Source organism: Diorhabda carinulata, chromosome 4 (assembly GCF_026250575.1).
Source record: "Diorhabda carinulata isolate Delta chromosome 4, icDioCari1.1, whole genome shotgun sequence".
NCBI classification, from domain to species: domain Eukaryota; kingdom Metazoa; phylum Arthropoda; class Insecta; order Coleoptera; family Chrysomelidae; genus Diorhabda; species Diorhabda carinulata.
The window spans coordinates 31,776,365-31,800,139 of NC_079463.1; the positions used below are offsets into that span (position 1 = coordinate 31,776,365).

At 32.9% G+C, this 23,775-nt stretch overlaps 2 protein-coding genes across 3 annotated transcripts in view; one reads left to right on the plus strand and one right to left on the minus strand.

Moving 5' to 3' along the window:
* LOC130892814 (uncharacterized) overlaps window positions 1-23,775 on the minus strand; it is an 83,643-nt gene that overhangs the window by 53,817 nt on the left and 6,051 nt on the right. The gene's annotated exons all lie outside the window — the stretch shown is intronic.
* LOC130892816 (uncharacterized) overlaps window positions 1-23,775 on the plus strand; it is a 53,859-nt gene that overhangs the window by 24,480 nt on the left and 5,604 nt on the right. The gene's annotated exons all lie outside the window — the stretch shown is intronic.

The window sequence follows — 23,775 nt, forward strand, 5'->3', positions numbered from 1 at the left end:
TCATCATCATCTAAAATATCTTCTGAGGAGACCGAGGATTCTATATTCTTCACCCTTTTGTTATTGTCCAACGTCTTCTTTTTAGTTTTACTCTATTCTTTTAATTTTGGCAACTGTTTTTTTTTTCTTGAGTGACTTTTTTCTTTGTTTCTCTTTAACACTGGTTTCTAATTCGTGCTTGTAGGGTGTACTTGTAATCAACGCTGCAGAACCAGTTTTACGTCCTCTGTTTGAAGTAGGAATCATTGAATCGGGGGATGGTAAAGGTGAAAAGTCTTGAACTTTTGCAATGTTCGATAACTGTTTAGTTTTAAGACCGCCGCCCATTTGTTGCTTCGGGGGTGGTTTTTCAACAGACAGTTGCGTTGAGCTACCGGTGTGGACTGGTTCGGACGAAAGAGTCTTATCGGAAGAGTATTCTCGAGGTGGAGTTCTTTCTCTTTGTCTACGTCTGAAAATATTTTCCGATCGAATGGGAAAATTCCTGCTTTACGAAATCCATTGGCTGATATCTCAGCAGTAGCACATTTCTGATAAGCAGGACACATAATAAACGATGCATGTACGAGACTTGATGTTATTTACATTGAATAATACATGTTTGGAAAGCTTAAACTTTCATTTTTCGAAATAATCGCAATTAAGATCAATACATTTTGCGCGCGGTGTACCAGCATCTTCTTCATGCTTGAGTCGTAGCAGTCTGATAACTTTAAACATCTTCATTCAGCTCTTCGAGTCCTAAACGGTATCTAAAAATCATCTTTTCACATTGCTTCGTCTTTTTTCGCACAGTTTCTTTCGGAAACGTTGGCCGGCCAAAACGTTGTTTGTCGTGGATGAATGTACGTTCGTTTTTGAAATTTGTATACTACACCCTGTATATTAATACATTTCTGGAATCTACGTAAAATTTTAGTATACTTTCGTCTAAAAACTGTTTTCGAAAAATGCATAATTTTTGAATTATTAATTTTTTTGTAAAAAATTTGACCTGTTATAAACCCTTATAAATTATTTTTTTACGAGGATACCCTTAAAGATATGAAAATGGTTTTTATTCGGTTGTTTTTAACAAGGTCAGATGTATTTGAATCTATGTTGAAAAAAATTTTTATTTTATACAGGGTGTGTATAAAAAGTGTTCATAATTTAGCTTCATAAATATCAAATTTCTTTATTTTTTTAAATAGAACCACCCGGTTTTTTGTATTTTAATGCATTTAGGGATAAAAAATGAGGCAAATTCATGTATACTTTCGTATACCTAAACTTTACTGTTATCCAAAAATTAAATGTTTTCTGTAAATAAAATTTAGACCACACCTACATCTCTAAAACAAGAAAACATTTAATATCTGGATAAAGGCAAGGTTTAGGTATAGGAAAATATATATATTTGCCTTATTTTTCACCCCTGAATGCATTAAAATAGAAAAAACAGGGTGGTTCTATTTAAAAAAATAAAGAAATTTGATATTTATGAAGTTAAACTTTGAACACTTTTTATACACACCCTGTATGAAATGAAAACATTTTAAACATAGATTCAAATACCTCTAACCTTGCTAAAAGCAATCGAATAGAAACCATTTTCATATCTTCAAGGATATCCTCGTAAAAAAATAATTTATAAGGGCCTAAAACCAGGTCATATTTTTTACAAAAAAATTAATAATTCAAAAATTATGCATTTTTCGAAAAAAGTTTTTAGACAAAAGTATACTAAAATTTTACGTAGATTCCAAAAATGTATTAATATACAGGGTGTTGTATTTAAAATAACAAAGTTACAGTGGACTTTCGGTAGAAAATTTTTTTTCCAAGAATTTTTGATTAGGTTAGGTATAAAATCCTCGTTATAATTTGTTTGACTATAATTATAATTGCATAGTTGAGAAAATATTCACTCTTTGGTATTCTATTGACAACTCTTTTATTTTTTTATTCGCATTTACACGCGTTTATTTCTTGAGCAAATTATTTTATGGACAACCCTCGTAAAACTATCTGTACAAATATTTCATTTTATTTTCGAATTTTCTGTTTCTAAAACAAAATATAATATAAAATGTCTTTAGTAACAAGATTCATTGCATTATATATCGAGTTAATATCCATCTACGAAAAGTATTTCCAAGAATATGGCATAGGAAATGGATGTAATGATGAATTTCTAAAAATAGACATAGAAAATCGCTCTTCCTTTCCGCTTTCGATATGTAAATTATAACAAAATACTAGAGGCGTGGATTAAGAGGCAGATATGATATATTCGCTATCATTTAAAGCGATAAGTCAAATAATTTTTCGTCCTTACTTGGAATCGCATGCTAAGGATTAATATTTTAGCTGACTTTATATCGTAAAACAAATTCGATAACCAAAAATATAAAACTTACACCGAAGATATAAAATTCGGTAAAAAAAAATAGTGTTAATTTAAATAATTTGAACGGTGGGATCAATTTGACTGGGCTATTTGTGAAATCTCACGACAGTTCGGTTAGTCACAAAAAAGTGACAGCTATTTAAGTTAAAATACCTTCGGAATAACAGATTTAAAAAAAAATTGTCAGCAAAAGCTTCAAAAGTGTTATCCGGACTCTGCTCCATCGAAAAGAACCATGAGAAAGCTTTAATCAAAGTCGATCTAAAACAACAACGTCTTGATGATTCCAAGCAATGTTTGGCCATGTTTATACGTAATAAATCAGGTTTTTTGCATCAAAATGTGACAATGAATCCATCAGTTCACTTCGTAATCAAAAAGATCGTCATCTGAGTGGACTGAACCATGTCTGAAGAGTCCAAAGGTACAACAGACAACTGGGAAAGTTGTGTCTTTAGTATTTTGGGATGCACTTCGTCGACTAGCTCCAAAAGGGGCCGATTCACCAAGATCTATTCAGAAAATGATGGTAATAATCATTGAATTGAACGAATTGCTTCCCCATCCACAATATAGTCCAGATATAGCCCCCATTGACTACTGATTTCAAAAAAATGCTCGCCGTTAAGAAATTCAGATCAAATGAAGAAGCAATCGCTGAAACTGAAGCATATGTTGAAGACAAAGATAAATCCTTCTACAATCGCGGCATGGATAAGTTTGACAAGCATTAAAATGATGTATTGCTCTTGAAGAAGATTATGGACTGATGATTATCCACAAAAATGGTAGATATAGAATCGGCGGTTTCTGCTGAGCTGTGTGTCGAGCCTGCCAAAATTGAAGCGTTATTTCCAATGCCAAGTCCGAGGAGTTTGTTTAGCCTATGAAGGTTTTTACTTGTTTGTCAAAATATGGCCGGAGAAATGCTCCATTTTTGAAGGTCTACCACTTTAGGAAAACCTAAAGGAAAAGATCTACGAATACCAGTAACATCCAGGTGTAGACCGGGAAAAGATCGAAAATGGAACAGATCGCGTATATTTGAGGTATAATCGATATTGAGAAATATACACCAGATGAAAGAAAACTAATTGATTGATATATTTGTATTTTGGTTAGTTACTTTATATACCGTACAGGTTTATTTGAAGTAATTCTGTAGAGCAACACGATAAATAAGTTTCTGAAACGAAAATACATTTCCATTTTTGTTATTTTTCATTTTGGAGGTTTCTTTGATGATTCTGTCAATAACGTTTGCTTCAAAATACATTTTACAACTAAAAGAACTTTTTCCTTTCCTCGCTTTTCTCCGACAATTTTTCTTTTTTTAATATTTCATTTTTATTACTTCGAACAGGTTCAAACATCTTTACGTATTCAAAGCTCTTACAGGCATTTCTAAATGCATAAATTCTGAATGTACTTAGCATTTAAAAAGAGTTTTTTCTTTGTCTCTAGCGGACGTTAGAATGAAAAATGGTAAATAGAAATCATTCAAATAACATGACTAATTTCATAATAACCAAGACGTATATATAAACTTCTATCATTTGTTTACAAATTATGATTTCTTGCACGTGTAAACTGGTGTTAACCCTGCCTAATAACTGAGAACTACGGAAAATCTTCCAAAGAAACCTTCCGTACTGACGTGGTTTCGTGGACAATTTTGCTAAAGCTAAACTAAGCTAAGCACACCAACGTGAATCATCTTCAACACATTCTCGGCCATTTTAAAAACGTTTAAACCATTCAAAAATACGGGGACGCGTCAAACTTTAATTTCCATACACTTATTTCGATAAATTTTGAGTTTCAGTTGCAGTTTTTTCAAGTTTCGTAACAATCCGAGGCAAAATAAAAAAAATGGCTCCTATACAATCGAAAGAAACGGCTATTCTGGTTTGTCTACAGAGACAGTAGACATCGCACCGAGGAGTAGGCTTTAGGATAATTCCAATGCTAATGAAGCAGGAATTTTCTATAAGATAAACTCCGGAAAGCTTGGGACTACAAATATGGATGATCTGTATGATGTTGACCGGAGCCAAGCATGTACTGATTGTTTGATTTCTTTTAGCGTCTTGATTGCTAGGCACACGAACCTGAATCATCTTCTCAACACCTTCTCGGCCATTTTAAAAACGTTTAAACCATTCAAAAACACGGGGACGCGTCAAACTTTAATTTCCATACACTTATTTCGATAAATTTTGAGTTTCAGTTGCAGTTTTTTCAAGTTTCGTAACAATCCGAGGCAAAATAAAAAAAATGGCTCCTATACAATCGAAAGAAACGGCTATACTGGTTTGTCTACAGAGACAGTAGACATCGCACCGAGGAGTAGGCTTTAGGATAATTCCAATGCTAATGAAGCAGGAATTTTCTATAAGATAAACTCCGGAAAGCTTGGGACTACAAATATGGATGATCTGTATGATGTTGACCGGAGCCAAGCATGTACTGATTGTTTGATTTCTTTTAGCGTCTTGATTGCTAGGCACACGAACCTGAATCATCTTCTCAACACCTTCTCGGCCATTTTAAAAACGTTTAAACCATTCAAAAACACGGGGACGCGTCAAACTTTAATTGCCATACACTTATTTCGATAAATTTTGAGTTTCAGTTGCAGTTTTTTCAAGTTTCGTAACAATCCGAGGCAAAACAAAAAAATGGCTCCTATACAATCGAAAGAAACGGCTATACTGGTTTGTCTACAGAGACAGTAGACATCGCACCGAGGAGTAGGCTTTAGGATAATTCCAATGCTAATGAAGCAGGAATTTTCTATAAGATAAACTCCGGAAAGCTTGGGACTACAAATATGGATGATCTGTATGATGTTGACCGGAGCCAAGCATGTACTGATTGTTTGATTTCTTTTAGCGTCTTGATTGCTAGGCACACGAACCTGAATCATCTTCTCAACACCTTCTCGGCCATTTTAAAAACGTTTAAACCATTCAAAAACACGGGGACGCGTCAAACTTTAATTGCCATACACTTATTTCGATAAATTTTGAGTTTCAGTTGCAGTTTTTTCAAGTTTCGTAACAATCCGAGGCAAAACAAAAAAATGGCTCCTATACAATCGAAAGAAACGGCTATACTGGTTTGTCTACAGAGACAGTAGACATCGCACCGAGGAGTAGGCTTTAGGATAATTCCAATGCTAATGAAGCAGGAATTTTCTATTAGATAAACTCCGGAAAGCTTGGGACTACAAATATGGATGATCTGTATGATGTTGACCGGAGCCAAGCATGTACTGATTGTTTGATTTCTTTTAGCGTCTTGATTGCTAGGCACACGAACCTGAATCATCTTCTCAACACCTTCTCGGCCATTTTAAAAACGTTTAAACCATTCAAAAACACGGGGACGCGTCAAACTTTAATTTCCATACACTTATTTCGATAAATTTTGAGTTTCAGTTGCAGTTTTTTCAAGTTTCGTAACAATCCGAGGCAAAATAAAAAAAATGGCTCCTATACAATCGAAAGAAACGGCTATTCTGGTTTGTCTACAGAGACAGTAGACATCGCACCGAGGAGTAGGCTTTAGGATAATTCCAATGCTAATGAAGCAGGAATTTTCTATAAGATAAACTCCGGAAAGCTTGGGACTACAAATATGGATGATCTGTATGATGTTGACCGGAGCCAAGCATGTACTGATTGTTTGATTTCTTTTAGCGTCTTGATTGCTAGGCACACGAACCTGAATCATCTTCTCAACACCTTCTCGGCCATTTTAAAAACGTTTAAACCATTCAAAAACACGGGGACGCGTCAAACTTTAATTTCCATACACTTATTTCGATAAATTTTGAGTTTCAGTTGCAGTTTTTTCAAGTTTCGTAACAATCCGAGGCAAAATAAAAAAAATGGCTCCTATACAATCGAAAGAAACGGCTATACTGGTTTGTCTACAGAGACAGTAGACATCGCACCGAGGAGTAGGCTTTAGGATAATTCCAATGCTAATGAAGCAGGAATTTTCTATAAGATAAACTCCGGAAAGCTTGGGACTACAAATATGGATGATCTGTATGATGTTGACCGGAGCCAAGCATGTACTGATTGTTTGATTTCTTTTAGCGTCTTGATTGCTAGGCACACGAACCTGAATCATCTTCTCAACACCTTCTCGGCCATTTTAAAAACGTTTAAACCATTCAAAAACACGGGGACGCGTCAAACTTTAATTGCCATACACTTATTTCGATAAATTTTGAGTTTCAGTTGCAGTTTTTTCAAGTTTCGTAACAATCCGAGGCAAAACAAAAAAATGGCTCCTATACAATCGAAAGAAACGGCTATACTGGTTTGTCTACAGAGACAGTAGACATCGCACCGAGGAGTAGGCTTTAGGATAATTCCAATGCTAATGAAGCAGGAATTTTCTATAAGATAAACTCCGGAAAGCTTGGGACTACAAATATGGATGATCTGTATGATGTTGACCGGAGCCAAGCATGTACTGATTGTTTGATTTCTTTTAGCGTCTTGATTGCTAGGCACACGAACCTGAATCATCTTCTCAACACCTTCTCGGCCATTTTAAAAACGTTTAAACCATTCAAAAACACGGGGACGCGTCAAACTTTAATTTCCATACACTTATTTCGATAAATTTTGAGTTTCAGTTGCAGTTTTTTCAAGTTTCGTAACAATCCGAGGCAAAACAAAAAAATGGCTCCTATACAATCGAAAGAAACGGCTATACTGGTTTGTCTACAGAGACAGTAGACATCGCACCGAGGAGTAGGCTTTAGGATAATTCCAATGCTAATGAAGCAGGAATTTTCTATAAGATAAACTCCGGAAAGCTTGGGACTACAAATATGGATGATCTGTATGATGTTGACCGGAGCCAAGCATGTACTGATTGTTTGATTTCTTTTAGCGTCTTGATTGCTAGGCACACGAACCTGAATCATCTTCTCAACACCTTCTCGGCCATTTTAAAAACGTTTAAACCATTCAAAAACACGGGGACGCGTCAAACTTTAATTTCCATACACTTATTTCGATAAATTTTGAGTTTCAGTTGCAGTTTTTTCAAGTTTCGTAACAATCCGAGGCAAAACAAAAAAATGGCTCCTATACAATCGAAAGAAACGGCTATACTGGTTTGTCTACAGAGACAGTAGACATCGCACCGAGGAGTAGGCTTTAGGATAATTCCAATGCTAATGAAGCAGGAATTTTCTATAAGATAAACTCCGGAAAGCTTGGGACTACAAATATGGATGATCTGTATGATGTTGACCGGAGCCAAGCATGTACTGATTGTTTGATTTCTTTTAGCGTCTTGATTGCTAGGCACACGAACCTGAATCATCTTCTCAACACCTTCTCGGCCATTTTAAAAACGTTTAAACCATTCAAAAACACGGGGACGCGTCAAACTTTAATTGCCATACACTTATTTCGATAAATTTTGAGTTTCAGTTGCAGTTTTTTCAAGTTTCGTAACAATCCGAGGCAAAATAAAAAAAATGGCTCCTATACAATCGAAAGAAACGGCTATTCTGGTTTGTCTACAGAGACAGTAGACATCGCACCGAGGAGTAGGCTTTAGGATAATTCCAATGCTAATGAAGCAGGAATTTTCTATAAGATAAACTCCGGAAAGCTTGGGACTACAAATATGGATGATCTGTATGATGTTGACCGGAGCCAAGCATGTACTGATTGTTTGATTTCTTTTAGCGTCTTGATTGCTAGGCACACGAACCTGAATCATCTTCTCAACACCTTCTCGGCCATTTTAAAAACGTTTAAACCATTCAAAAACACGGGGACGCGTCAAACTTTAATTTCCATACACTTATTTCGATAAATTTTGAGTTTCAGTTGCAGTTTTTTCAAGTTTCGTAACAATCCGAGGCAAAACAAAAAAATGGCTCCTATACAATCGAAAGAAACGGCTATACTGGTTTGTCTACAGAGACAGTAGACATCGCACCGAGGAGTAGGCTTTAGGATAATTCCAATGCTAATGAAGCAGGAATTTTCTATAAGATAAACTCCGGAAAGCTTGGGACTACAAATATGGATGATCTGTATGATGTTGACCGGAGCCAAGCATGTACTGATTGTTTGATTTCTTTTAGCGTCTTGATTGCTAGGCACACGAACCTGAATCATCTTCTCAACACCTTCTCGGCCATTTTAAAAACGTTTAAACCATTCAAAAACACGGGGACGCGTCAAACTTTAATTGCCATACACTTATTTCGATAAATTTTGAGTTTCAGTTGCAGTTTTTTCAAGTTTCGTAACAATCCGAGGCAAAATAAAAAAAATGGCTCCTATACAATCGAAAGAAACGGCTATACTGGTTTGTCTACGTCTGTTTCGACGAAACGTAGACGATTGGTTAGATATTTTTTTATTCTAATAACTGAAATATTGTGGAAAAATATTTATGCGAAGCTTGTGACGATCCTCGGGGAAAAGAAAGTTTTACTAATTCACGTTGTTAGTTTAATGGAAAAAAACGGATTTATGGAGATAATGATTCTCCAGAGGAAGATGGCGGATACTTCGCAATTTATTTGTTTAAGGTTTGAGCAAACTTTAATCTACAGAAGTTAACTATGAAACGACAAAATATATAACAACAACAGTAAATTTATAAGTAGAGTTCCTTGAGGAGGTTAATAAAGATTTTTTATTTCGAAACATGGTCGTCGGATACTTTTTTTCTCCTTTTTGTATTTACAACACATGTCATTCTGACAGGTCCTTTCTTCTTCGGCAAGAAAATATCTAATCTTCAACTTCTTTACCGTTTCGGGGAGCGTCCTCTTGCGAGTTGATTCGGAAACTTGGGATCTTATTATTTTTTTGGATTTTTTTTGGTTTTCTCTGACTTAACCTGAAACTTCCTCCCCTTGGGGTAGATGCGCAGGAGTTGAAGAAGCCCTCGTGCCACACTCGATCGAGATTCGAGGAAAATTATTCAGAATTTTTGTTTATTAGGTCGAAAACTTTCAAAACAACCCTGGTATATTCTCGTAAACCAATGAAACTTTTATATACCTTTCATTAAATCAACTTTCATGCGAATATAATTGGTTTTTTATTTTCATAAACCTCTTTCGAAGTTGAAATACGAAAATAATTTTATGAAGAATGATGAACCTTATTATTATTGCTTTTATTCAGTTAAAATTGCTATAAGGGTTAAGTGAACGGACTATAACAAACTCGATATGTTTATGTACTCATTATTAAATAGTTTAACCAATTTGGTAGGTCCGGAATAGCGAAATCAAAATTTGATTTAAGGTTAATTACATTCCATAATAATTGTTGGTTCAACGAGAAAAATATTTCTTTATTAGCATTGAATATTCTAATATTGTGAATTTAACCATGATAAAATAAATTTTCGTTAAATTTTAACATACAGGGTGGTCCGTATAAGAGCCATTATGGAGCACCCCCTCATTTTAGAATCAATTTACGAGACGGATTTTATGGAGAAATGTCTTCAACATTGTGACCTAACCTCAATAAATGTAATTACATCCTTTCAGGGAGTCAAAGGACTTAAAGGATTCTTCTCTAGTTGATTTTCGAAAAATACCAATCAACAGTGACGAAAAACGTAAATAGTTGATTTGAGTTTTACTAAGAGAAGTCTAATTAAATATAAAATAATTTATTAGAGGGGGAGGTTCTATTTAATACACAAATTTCAATATCAAGCTATTGTTTATATTTCTTTTGTATCATTATGGAAGAATCCTTTCCATTGTGCTTATTTTAATTCAGCCGCGTACTCAACCTTAAATTTAAAATAAAGAAAAGAACAGAACAAAAATGGTGACGGAGACAGGGTCGTAAACGGTGTATCCCCGAGTGCATTAGCATATTTATCATTGTTCTACGTCCTCAGGGGTGCCTTTTCAAACTCAGATAATCATAGAGGAAATTTCCTATATAATACACAACTCAGAAATATTAGATCGAAGCTGTTAAATAAGATCATGTTTGAAATTCATCGAAAAAGTTGGATGACTCGCAGAAGGCACTAGAAATATCAAATCAAAACTCTTAAATGAAGTGATTGTTCGAAATCCACCAATAAAAGTTTATGAAGACAATATTTAAGATAATCAAACAGTTTTGGCGAGATATGGATGACTCGCAGATAAAAATCCACATTTCAAAGTCAATAAGTACTTTTCGACGCCTCCCTGTAACATAAACGTCCGTATAGAGATAGAAAATTTCGGAAATAACAACGACTAATGTTCCCAGAAGCAAAAAAATGAAAGTTTGAGTGCTTTTCAAGTAAATTTTGAAAAAATGAAAAATCCACATTTCAAAGTCAATAAGTACTTTTCGACGCCTCCCTGTAACATAAACGTCCGTATAGAGATAGAAAATTTCGGAAATAACAACGACTAATGTTCCCAGAAGCAAAAAAATGAAAGTTTGAGTGCTTTTCAAGTAAATTTTGAAAAAATGAAAAATCCACATTTCAAAGTCAATAAGTACATTTTGACGCCTCCCTGTAACATCAACGTCCGTATAGAGATAGAAAATTTCGGAAATAACAACGACTAATGTTCCCAGAAGCAAAAAAATGAAAGTTTGAGTGCTTTTCAAGTAAATTTTGAAAAAATGAAAAATCCACATTTCATAGTCAATATGTACTTTTCGACGCCTCCCTGTAACATAAACGTCCGTATAGAGATAGAAAATTTCTGAAATAACAACGACTAATGTTCCCAGAAGCAAACAAATGAATATTTGAATGGTTTTTGAGTATATTTTGGAAAAAAAAATGAAAAATCCACATTTCATAGTCAATAAGTACTTTTCGACGCCTCCCTGTAACATAAACGTCCGTATAGAGATAGAAAATTTCGGAAATAACAACGACTAATGTTCCCAGAAGCAAAAAAATGAAAGTTTGAGTGCTTTTCAAGTAAATTTTGAAAAAATGAAAAATCCACATTTCAAAGTCAATAAGTACTTTTCGACGCCTCCCTGTAACATAAACGTCCGTATAGAGATCGAAAATTTCTGAAATAACAACGACTATTGTTCCCAGAAGCAAACAAATGAATATTTGAATGGTTTTTGAGTATATTTTGGAAAAAAAATGAAAAATCCACATTTCAAAGTCAATAAGTACTTTTTGACTCCTCCCTGTAACATAAACGTCCGTATAGAGATAGAAAATTTCGGAAATAACAACGACTAATGTTCCCAGAAGCAAAAAAATGAAAGTTTGAGTGCTTTTCAAGTAAATTTTGAAAAAATGAAAAATCCACATTTCAAAGTCAATAAGTACTTTTCGACGCCTCCCTGTAACATAAACGTCCGTATAGAGATCGAAAATTCCTGAAATAACAGCGGCTAATGTTCCCAGAAGCAAAAAAAATGAATATTTGAATGCTTTTTAAGTGAATTTTGAAAAAATGAAAAATCCACATTTCAAAGTCAATAAGTACTTTTCGACGCCTCCCTGTAACATAAACGTCCGTATAGAGATCGAAAATTTCTGAAATAACAACGACTATTGTTCCCAGAAGCAAACAAATGAATATTTGAATGGTTTTTGAGTATATTTTGGAAAAAAAATGAAAAATCCACATTTCATAGTCAATAAGTACTTTTCGACGCCTCCCTGTAACATAAACGTCCGTATAGAGATAGAAAATTTCGGAAATAACAACGACTAATGTTCCCAGAAGCAAAAAAATGAAAGTTTGAGTGCTTTTCAAGTAAATTTTGAAAAAATGAAAAATCCACATTTCAAAGTCAATAAGTACTTTTCGACGCCTCCCTGTAACATAAACGTCCGTATAGAGATCGAAAATTCCTGAAATAACAGCGGCTAATGTTCCCAGAAGCAAAAAAAATGAATATTTGAATGCTTTTTAAGTGAATTTTGAAAAAATGAAAAATCCACATTTCAAAGTCAATAAGTACTTTTCGACGCCTCCCTGTAACATAAACGTCCGTATAGAGATCGAAAATTTCTGAAATAACAACGACTATTGTTCCCAGAAGCAAACAAATGAATATTTGAATGGTTTTTGAGTATATTTTGGAAAAAAAATGAAAAATCCACATTTCATAGTCAATAAGTACTTTTCGACGCCTCCCTGTAACATAAACGTCCGTATAGAGATAGAAAATTTCGGAAATAACAACGACTAATGTTCCCAGAAGCAAAAAAATGAAAGTTTGAGTGCTTTTCAAGTAAATTTTGAAAAAATGAAAAATCCACATTTCAAAGTCAATAAGTACTTTTCGACGCCTCCCTGTAACATAAACGTCCGTATAGAGATAGAAAATTTCGGAAATAACAACGACTAATGTTCCCAGAAGCAAAAAAATGAAAGTTTGAGTGCTTTTCAAGTAAATTTTGAAAAAATGAAAAATCCACATTTCAAAGTCAATAAGTACTTTTCGACGCCTCCCTGTAACATAAACGTCCGTATAGAGATAGAAAATTTCTGAAATAACAACGACTATTGTTCCCAGAAGCAAACAAATGAATATTTGAATGGTTTTTGAGTATATTTTGGAAAAAAAATGAAAAATCTACATTTCATAGTCAATAAGTACTTTTCGACGCCTCCCTGTAACATAAACGTTCGTATATCTCCTCTAACATGATTACAACTAGATTTTCTCTTTTCTCAAGACTAACTAATGATAATATATCACACAATATATGGTAATGTTGAGTTAATGTACTATTCAAATACGAAATGTCATTTTTAATGACAGTTTGGAAACCCATTTCATGGTTTTGTATGACAGGAAGCGACCTCATGGGGCTGGTACTAGCGACTTGGATTTTCCTAGCATTTCTTTAATTGATCTTTTCGCATGAGTGGAAATTCAATATTTTATGCTTCAGCATTTTGCTAGTTTACCAAATAAATTTATTTACCTACAGAAAATGACTTTTGTACTTAGCAACATCTTTGTTAAAAGGTTGCCGACCTCCTGGTGCAAACCGTATGTTTCCAATTTATATTCGGTGTGTTAAATAGATAGTTTGTGATGGGCTATAAAGTTTTTTCGATTTCGTTTCGGTCTCCATACAAATTACGTTGCTTACTTCGGTGATTATTCTCTTTACTGAGACCTTTCCGCCTATTCCCGGAGTTCCTTGAAATGAAATACCGCTTCCCATAATGGCGGTTGAAATAAGTCAACTACTACCACTTGGATTTTCTTGATGAGATTTTCGTGGCGTATATGTCAACAAATAGTTTCCAATTTTTTTCTTTCGGATGTATCTTATTTATTATTTCATCCTTTCGTCGCAATTTTCTTAGTCTGGTACAGGGATATCATAATATTGAAAATTCTACACTCGATCTATATTCAAAAGAGAATTAGGGCAACTAGGATGCCAAACACTCGATGGAAACGACGATGTTTTTGTTCCATTTTGAACCAACGCGGTACCCATTTTGCGCACAGCTTTTCCATATCCAAATTTTCAGTTAATATGTGATATATCGCACATTTTGGAATGCCCATTAAGTCTTTCAGTGCGCCGCTTCGTGGATTTTCTTCAACGTTTCCGTTTTTCAAGCAACTACCGCTACCTCTAGGTCAGGACGGGTACTTCTGGAACCATCCTCGTAACAACTTTGCGCGTTGTTTGTATCTCCGTCTTTACAACTATAAATAAGACGTTTAACTAAATATTTAAAAAATCTAACGGCAGTCTGTACGTTCGGCCGTTATATCGGGCCAATTTTTTTTGACAGCACTTTTTAAGTAAATTTTGAAAAAATAAGGAGTGAAATCCACATTTCAAAGTCGATAAGTACTTTTTGACGCCTCCCTGTAACATCAACGTCCGTATAGAGATGGAAAATTTTTGAAATAACAGCGACTAATGTTCCCAGAAGCAAAGAAATGAATATTTGAATGCTTTTCAAGTAAATTTTGAAAAAATAAAGAGAAAAATCCACATTTCAAAATCAATAAGTACTTTTTGACGCCTCCCTGTAACATCAACGTCCGTATAGAGATGGAAAATTTTTGAAATAACAGCGACTAATGTTCCCAGAAGCAAAGAAATGAATATTTGAATGCTTTTTAAGTGAATTTTGAAAAAATAAGGAGAGAAATCCACATTTCAAAGTCGATAAGTACTTTTTGACTCCTCCCTGTAACATAAACGTTCGTATAGGGATCGAAAATTCCTGAAATAACAGCGACTAATGTTCCCAGAAGCAAAGAAATGAATATTTGAATGCTTTTTGAGTGAATTTTGAAAAAATAAGGAGAGAAATCCACATTTCAAAATCAATAAGTACTTTTTGACGCCTCCCTGTAACATCAACGTCCGTATAGGGATCGAAAATTCCTGAAATAACAGCGACTAATGTTCCCAGAAGCAAAGAAATGAATATTTGAGTGCTTTTCAAGTAAATTTTGAAAAAATAAGGAGAGAAATCCACATTTCGAAGTCGATAAGTACTTTTTGACTCCTCCCTGTAACATAAACGTTCGTATAGGGATCGAAAATTTTTGAAATAACAGCGACTAATGTTCCCAGAAGCAAAGAAATGAATATTTGAATGCTTTTTAAGTGAATTTTGAAAAAATAAGGAGAGAAATCCACATTTCAAAGTCGATAAGTACTTTTTGACTCCTCCCTGTAACATAAACGTTCGTATAGGGATCGAAAATTCCTGAAATAACAGCGACTAATGTTCCCAGAAGCAAAGAAATGAATATTTGAATGCTTTTTGAGTGAATTTTGAAAAAATAAGGAGAGAAATCCACATTTCAAAATCAATAAGTACTTTTTGACGCCTCCCTGTAACATCAACGTCCGTATAGAGATGGAAAATTTTTGAAATAACAGCGACTAATGTTCCCAGAAGCAAAGAAATGAATATTTGAATGGTTTTTGAGTATATTTTGGAAAAAAAATGAAAAATCCAATTTCAAAATCAATAAGTACTTTTTGACGCCTCCCTGTAACATCAACGTCCGTATAGAGATGGAAAATTTTTGAAATAACAGCGACTAATGTTCCCAGAAGCAAAGAAATGAATATTTGAATGCTTTTTAAGTGAATTTTGAAAAAATAAGGAGAGAAATCCACATTTCAAAGTCGATAAGTACTTTTTGACTCCTCCCTGTAACATAAACGTTCGTATAGGGATCGAAAATTCCTGAAATAACAGCGACTAATGTTCCCAGAAGCAAAGAAATGAATATTTGAATGGTTTTTGAGTATATTTTGGAAAAAAAATGAAAAATCCAATTTCAAAGTCAATAAGTACTTTTCGACACCTCCCTGTAACATAAACGTCCGTATAGAGATGGAAAATTTTTGAAATAACAGCGACTAATGTTCCCAGAAGCAAAGAAATGAATATTTGAATGGTTTTTGAGTATATTTTGGAAAAAAAATGAAAAATCCAATTTCAAAATCAATAAGTACTTTTTGACGCCTCCCTGTAACATCAACGTCCGTATAGGGATCGAAAATTCCTGAAATAACAGCGACTAATGTTCCCAGAAGCAAAGAAATGAATATTTGAATGCTTTTTAAGTGAATTTTGAAAAAATAAGGAGAGAAATCCACATTTCAAAGTCGATAAGTACTTTTTGACTCCTCCCTGTAACATAAACGTTCGTATAGGGATCGAAAATTCCTGAAATAACAGCGACTAATGTTCCCAGAAGCAAAGAAATGAATATTTGAATGGTTTTTGAGTATATTTTGGAAAAAAAATGAAAAATCCAATTTCAAAATCAATAAGTACTTTTTGACGCCTCCCTGTAACATCAACGTCCGTATAGAGATGGAAAATTTTTGAAATAACAGCGACTAATGTTCCCAGAAGCAAAGAAATGAATATTTGAATGGTTTTTGAGTATATTTTGGAAAAAAAATGAAAAATCCAATTTCAAAATCAATAAGTACTTTTTGACGCCTCCCTGTAACATCAACGTCCGTATAGAGATGGAAAATTTTTGAAATAACAGCGACTAATGTTCCCAGAAGCAAAGAAATGAATATTTGAATGGTTTTTGAGTATATTTTGGAAAAAAAATGAAAAATCCAATTTCAAAATCAATAAGTACTTTTTGACGCCTCCCTGTAACATCAACGTCCGTATAGAGATGGAAAATTTTTGAAATAACAGCGACTAATGTTCCCAGAAGCAAAGAAATGAATATTTGAATGGTTTTTGAGTATATTTTGGAAAAAAAATGAAAAATCCAATTTCAAAATCAATAAGTACTTTTTGACGCCTCCCTGTAACATCAACGTCCGTATAGAGATGGAAAATTTTTGAAATAACAGCGACTAATGTTCCCAGAAGCAAAGAAATGAATATTTGAATGCTTTTTAAGTGAATTTTGAAAAAATAAGGAGAGAAATCCACATTTCAAAGTCGATAAGTACTTTTTGACTCCTCCCTGTAACATAAACGTTCGTATAGGGATCGAAAATTCCTGAAATAACAGCGACTAATGTTCCCAGAAGCAAAGAAATGAATATTTGAGTGCTTTTCAAGTAAATTTTGAAAAAATAAGGAGAGAAATCCACATTTCAAAGTCGATAAGTACTTTTTGACTCCTCCCTGTAACATAAACGTTCGTATAGGGATCGAAAATTCCTGAAATAACAGCGACTAATGTTCCCAGAAGCAAAGAAATGAATATTTGAATGGTTTTTGAGTATATTTTGGAAAAAAAATGAAAAATCCAATTTCAAAGTCAATAAGTACTTTTCGACACCTCCCTGTAACATAAACGTCCGTATAGAGATCGAAAATTTCTGAAATAACAACGTCTAATGTTCCCAGAAGCAAAGAAATGAAAGTTTGAATGCTTTTCAAGTAAATTTTGAAAAAATAAAGAGAAAAATCCACATTTCAAAGTCAATAAGTACTTTTCGACGCCTCCCTGTAAAGCATTCAAAGGTTTCTTCTTTCAAATCTCGAGTTCTGATTGAGGAAAGTTGTTAGTTTGGGTCTAAGAATCCCTTTAATTGTTGATTGCTGGTGACTGATACTTTTTGTATCCCTTTGATCGACATTAACCCATCGCTCTTTATCATTGTACATAATGTATAATAATGTTTTTAGCTAACGCCGTTTATTTCAGCCGATTAAATCAAAAGTATTCAGTATACGAGTAGGTATTCTCTAGTGAAGCGAAAACAATCTTCCCCTATCAACTTTCCTTTAAGACGCCGTACTTATCCGGACTGGAATAAATTCCAGATAGAAGGGAATCGAACTAGAAATTTTCCTCTTGAAGGAAACGTATACAACGAAACAAACTTTGAACTTCCACAATTTTCCACGAATTTTCTCTCTTTTCTACTAACATATCGTCTATATACTGTCAGACTCAGACAGAAAATGAGTAGATTTTTCGCGATGTGTGAATTTGTAAAATCCGACTGCAAATATATATGTAAATCGTTTCTATTTTAGATCGACGACATTGCATAACCATAGTCGACGAAAGTAAATATTTCAAGGTTTTACTTATTTATTTAAACTATTTTTAACCGTGTGGCGAATTTATTCACACGATGTTTCTTACCCACTTAATTTGCACTTACACTAAACTACTCACTATTTATAATAATATCACTATTCACTACTCGTATAATTTATTTGAATGCATCGATTACTTTTTACTATTGGTCTATGGGAACTTGTGTGGGTAGCTCAATCGCGACAAAAACAATTGGTTCCGAAACATTAAACTAGTGTAGAACATCTTCTCGGTCGGAATGAGCGGAGTTTTGGCTGCTAAATAATCGTGTTAAGGATAGATACGTGAATTGTCGAAAAATGTGGGAGTAAAAAGGAAGGGTGAAAACCTAAAGGTATGGACTACTTCAAACCAAACACCCCCCAAAACTAAATCCTGGCTACGCCCGTGTTCTAATATCCTACTTCGAAAAAATTCAATCTATGAAATGATTTTCACGTCCTTCTATGTGAAAATTTGTTTATTATTCACTAGAATTGATCAAAAAAGTTTGATTTTGATGTCCTAACACATAAATATATTTCAATCTCGACTAGTTTTGTCGAAAAACTTGAATGCAATGTCCTACTACATGAAAATCATTGTTTAAGTGGATTCCGATGTCCTACTATGTGAAAAATTAATCAATATTCACTAGAATTGATCAAAAAAGTTTGATTTGCATGTCCTAACACATAAATATATTTCAATCTCGACTAGCTTTGTGAAAAAAATTGAATCCAATGTCGTACTACGTAAAAATCATTGTTTAAGTTGATTCCGATGTCCTACTATGTGAAAAATGAATCAATATTCACTAGAATTGATCAAAAAAGTTGATTTTGATGTCCTAATACATAAGTATAATTCAATCTCGACTAGCTTTGTGAAAAAAATTGAATCCAATGTCCTACTACATGAAAATCATTGTTTAAGTGGATTCCGATGTCCTACTATGTGAAAAATTAATCAATATTCACTAGAATTGATCAAAAAAGTTTGATTTGCATGTCCTAACACATAAATATATTTCAATCTCGACTAGCTTTGTGAAAAAAATTGAATCCAATGTCGTACTACGTAAAAATCATTGTTTAAGTTGATTCCGATGTCCTACTATGTGAAAAACTCGTTCAATATTCACTAGAATTGATCAAAAAAGTTTGAATTGAATGTCCTAACACATAAATATATTTCAATCTCGACTAGTTTTGTCGAAAAACTTGAATACAATGTCCTACTACATGAAAATCATTGTTTAAGTTGATTCCGATGTCCTACTATGTGAAAAATTAATCAATATTCACTAGAATTGATCAAAAAAGTTTGATTTGCATGTCCTAACACATAAATATATTTCAATCTCGACTAGCTTTGTGAAAAAAATTGAATCCAATGTCGTACTACGTAAAAATCATTGTTTAAGTTGATTCCGATGTCCTACTATGTGAAAAACTCGTTCAATATTCACTAGAATTGATCAAAAAAGTTTGAATTGAATGTCCTAACACATAAATATATTTCAATCTCGACTAGTTTTGTCGAAAAACTTGAATACAATGTCCTACTACATGAAAATCATTGTTTAAGTTGATTCCGATGTCCTACTATGTGAAAAATTAATCAATATTCACTAGAATTGATCAAAAAAGTTTGATTTGCATGTCCTAACACATAAATATATTTCAATCTCGACTAGCTTTGTGAAAAAAATTGAATCCAATGTCGTACTACGTAAAAATCATTGTTTAAGTTGATTCCGATGTCCTACTATGTGAAAAATTAATCAATATTCACTAGAATTGATCAAAAAAGTTGATTTTGATGTCCTAATACATAAGTATAATTCAATCTCGACTAGCTTTGTGAAAAAAATTGAATCCAATGTCCTACTACATGAAAATCATTGTTTAAGTGGATTCCGATGTCCTACTATGTGAAAAATTAATCAATATTCACTAGAATTGATCAAAAAAGTTTGATTTGCATGTCCTAACACATAAATATATTTCAATCTCGACTAGCTTTGTGAAAAAAATTGAATCCAATGTCGTACTACGTAAAAATCATTGTTTAAGTTGATTCCGATGTCCTACTATGTGAAAAATTAATCAATATTCACTAGAATTGATCAAAAAAGTTTGATTTGCATGTCCTAACACATAAATATATTTCAATCTCGACTAGCTTTGTGAAAAAAATTGAATCCAATGTCGTACTACGTAAAAATCATTGTTTAAGTTGATTCCGATGTCCTACTATGTGAAAAATTAATCAATATTCACTAGAATTGATCAAAAAAGTTGATTTTGATGTCCTAATACATAAGTATAATTCAATCTCGACTAGCTTTGTGAAAAAAATTGAATCCAATGTCCTACTACATGAAAATCATTGTTTAAGTTGATTCCGATGTCCTACTATGTGAAAAATTGGTCAATATTCACTAGAATTGATCAAAAAAGTTGATTTGAATGTCCTAACACATAAATATATTTCAATCTCGACTAGTTTTGTCGAAAAACTTGAATGCAATGTCCTACTACATGAAAATCATTGTTTAAGTTGATTCCGATGTCCTACTATGTTTAAAACTCTACAATTTTCACTAGAATTGATTAAAAAAGTTGAATTTGATGTCCTAACACATAAATATAATTCAATCTCGACTACCGTTATGAAAAAAATTGTCCTACTACGTAAAAAATCGTTTTTAAAATTGATTCCGATTCCTACTATGTGAAAAATTAATCAATATTCACTAGAATTGATCAAAAAAGTTGATTTTGATGTCCTAATACATAAGTATAATTCAATCTCGACTAGCTTTGTGAAAAAAATTGAATCCAATGTCCTACTACATGAAAATCATTGTTTAAGTGGATTCCGATGTCCTACTATGTGAAAAATTAATCAATATTCACTAGAATTGATCAAAAAAGTTTGATTTGCATGTCCTAACACATAAATATATTTCAATCTCGACTAGCTTTGTGAAAAAAATTGAATCCAATGTCGTACTACGTAAAAATCATTGTTTAAGTTGATTCCGATGTCCTACTATGTGAAAAACTCGTTCAATATTCACTAGAATTGATCAAAAAAGTTTGAATTGAATGTCCTAACACATAAATATATTTCAATCTCGACTAGTTTTGTCGAAAAACTTGAATACAATGTCCTACTACATGAAAATCATTGTTTAAGTTGATTCCGATGTCCTACTATGTGAAAAATTAATCAATATTCACTAGAATTGATCAAAAAAGTTTGATTTGCATGTCCTAACACATAAATATATTTCAATCTCGACTAGCTTTGTGAAAAAAATTGAATCCAATGTCGTACTACGTAAAAATCATTGTTTAAGTTGATTCCGATGTCCTACTATGTGAAAAATTAATCAATATTCACTAGAATTGATCAAAAAAGTTGATTTTGATGTCCTAATACATAAGTATAATTCAATCTCGACTAGCTTTGTGAAAAAAATTGAATCCAATGTCCTACTACATGAAAATCATTGTTTAAGTGGATTCCGATGTCCTACTATGTGAAAAATTAATCAATATTCACTAGAATTGATCAAAAAAGTTTGATTTGCATGTCCTAACACATAAATATATTTCAATCTCGACTAGCTTTGTGAAAAAAATTGAATCCAATGTCGTACTACGTAAAAATCATTGTTTAAGTTGATTCCGATGTCCTACTATGTGAAAAATTAATCAATATTCACTAGAATTGATCAAAAAAGTTTGATTTGCATGTCCTAACACATAAATATATTTCAATCTCGACTAGCTTTGTGAAAAAAATTGAATCCAATGTCGTACTACGTAAAAATCATTGTTTAAGTTGATTCCGATGTCCTACTATGTGAAAAATTAATCAATATTCACTAGAATTGATCAAAAAAGTTGATTTTGATGTCCTAATACATAAGTATAATTCAATCTCGACTAGCTTTGTGAAAAAAATTGAATCCAATGTCCTACTACATGAAAATCATTGTTTAAGTTGATTCCGATGTCCTACTATGTGAAAAATTGGTCAATATTCACTAGAATTGATCAAAAAAGTTGATTTGAATGTCCTAACACATAAATATATTTCAATCTCGACTAGTTTTGTCGAAAAACTTGAATGCAATGTCCTACTACATGAAAATCATTGTTTAAGTTGATTCCGATGTCCTACTATGTTTAAAACTCTACAATTTTCACTAGAATTGATTAAAAAAGTTGAATTTGATGTCCTAACACATAAATATAATTCAATCTCGACTACCGTTATGAAAAAAATTGTCCTACTACGTAAAAAATCGTTTTTAAAATTGATTCCGATTCCTACTATGTGAAAAATTGTCAATATCCACTAGAATTGATCAAAACGACAAGAAAAACATTCTATCTCAACTAGATTTGTCAAACACTTTGATTAGTGTCCTACGAAGTGAAAATAAATCAGAATACTGATTTATTTTTACAATTCTGTCCTTCTACTGCAAACAAAATTGTTCAAATTTTATTAATATCAATTGAAACAATTGATTATAATGTCCTACCACTTAAAAATTATTCAATTACAACTAGTTTTGATCAAAATATTGACTCTAATGTCCTACTATGTAAAATTGATTGACTCTTATGTCCTATTAGATAAAAAATTACTCAATATCTTCCAGTATTGATTAAAAGTATTGACTCCAATGTCCTACCGTATAAAAATCATAAAAAATCAATTCCAAAGCATTTAAACTAGTACAGAACCTCTTCTGCCTAAAAGATGTGTCGCTAAAAAACTGTCCTAGTATGGGAATCGCGCCAGAAACGTGTGTCTCATTCGTATTTCTATCCAAAGATGAAATTTATGCGGGAAAACCCATTTAAAAATGTTTGTATGGTACGTTGATCGGTTTCAGGATTAGTTTCAAACGTTTTTCGACAGAATGTTTGAATATATATCAAAGCTAGGAAGTGTATCATTGAAAATATAAGTTAGCAACACTCCGTATCATAATCAACACTAATCTACCTCGCGGAATGTTACGAAAAAATATGCAAAGTATTCCATTTGAATAAATTTGCAAAATCCAAACAAAAGAATGTGCGTACATGTTCAAATCTCTTTTTAATACGAATATCTAACTGAAACGAAGGAACGTGACAGTATTTTTAAATTAAAAATTCAGTTTAATGTTAAAATAAAGGGTGAGGTCGTTTTGAAGCTTTTTTTTCTTTTCTATTTCGCAACGACCTCAAAGTTTATCGTACCCTCCAAATAGACCTGCTTGTCTCATAGTTACTGAGTCCTTATGAATTCTAGTACCGGTACGAACTTCCCTTCCATAACTTTTTCTGTTTTCTTCGTTACCTTCTGGAGGATCTAGAACCTACATTGTCCAACTAATCATCATCATCATCTACACCCTTGTGAAACCGAAAAAAAGAGAACTTGATTTGGAATTTGACGATCTTATAAATTGGGATTAATGATTAAAGTTTGCAAAGCTAGTAGTTGAAAGATTTACTACTTGTTCTTCCAAATATAAAACAGTTTTATCTCTTCTTCTAAGAGAGTAATAAAGATACGAAATTAGCTGCAAAAGGGTCGAAATCACTCTAAAAGTTAATCTTTCCAACTCGTTGGTTGAATCTTTACTAATTTCTCCAGCGGCGGCTCGTAGATCTTTCAATTTTATTTGATGTATCATATTATTCAAAATCTAAAAGGAAACGAATTTAATTTGTTTTTTCTCGACGAAGCACCACTGTTTGTTAAAACCAGATATTGGATTTCGTGGAGGGTAAAAGAATTTAGTTGAGTTTCATAAACTGGTACTAAAGTTCTTGA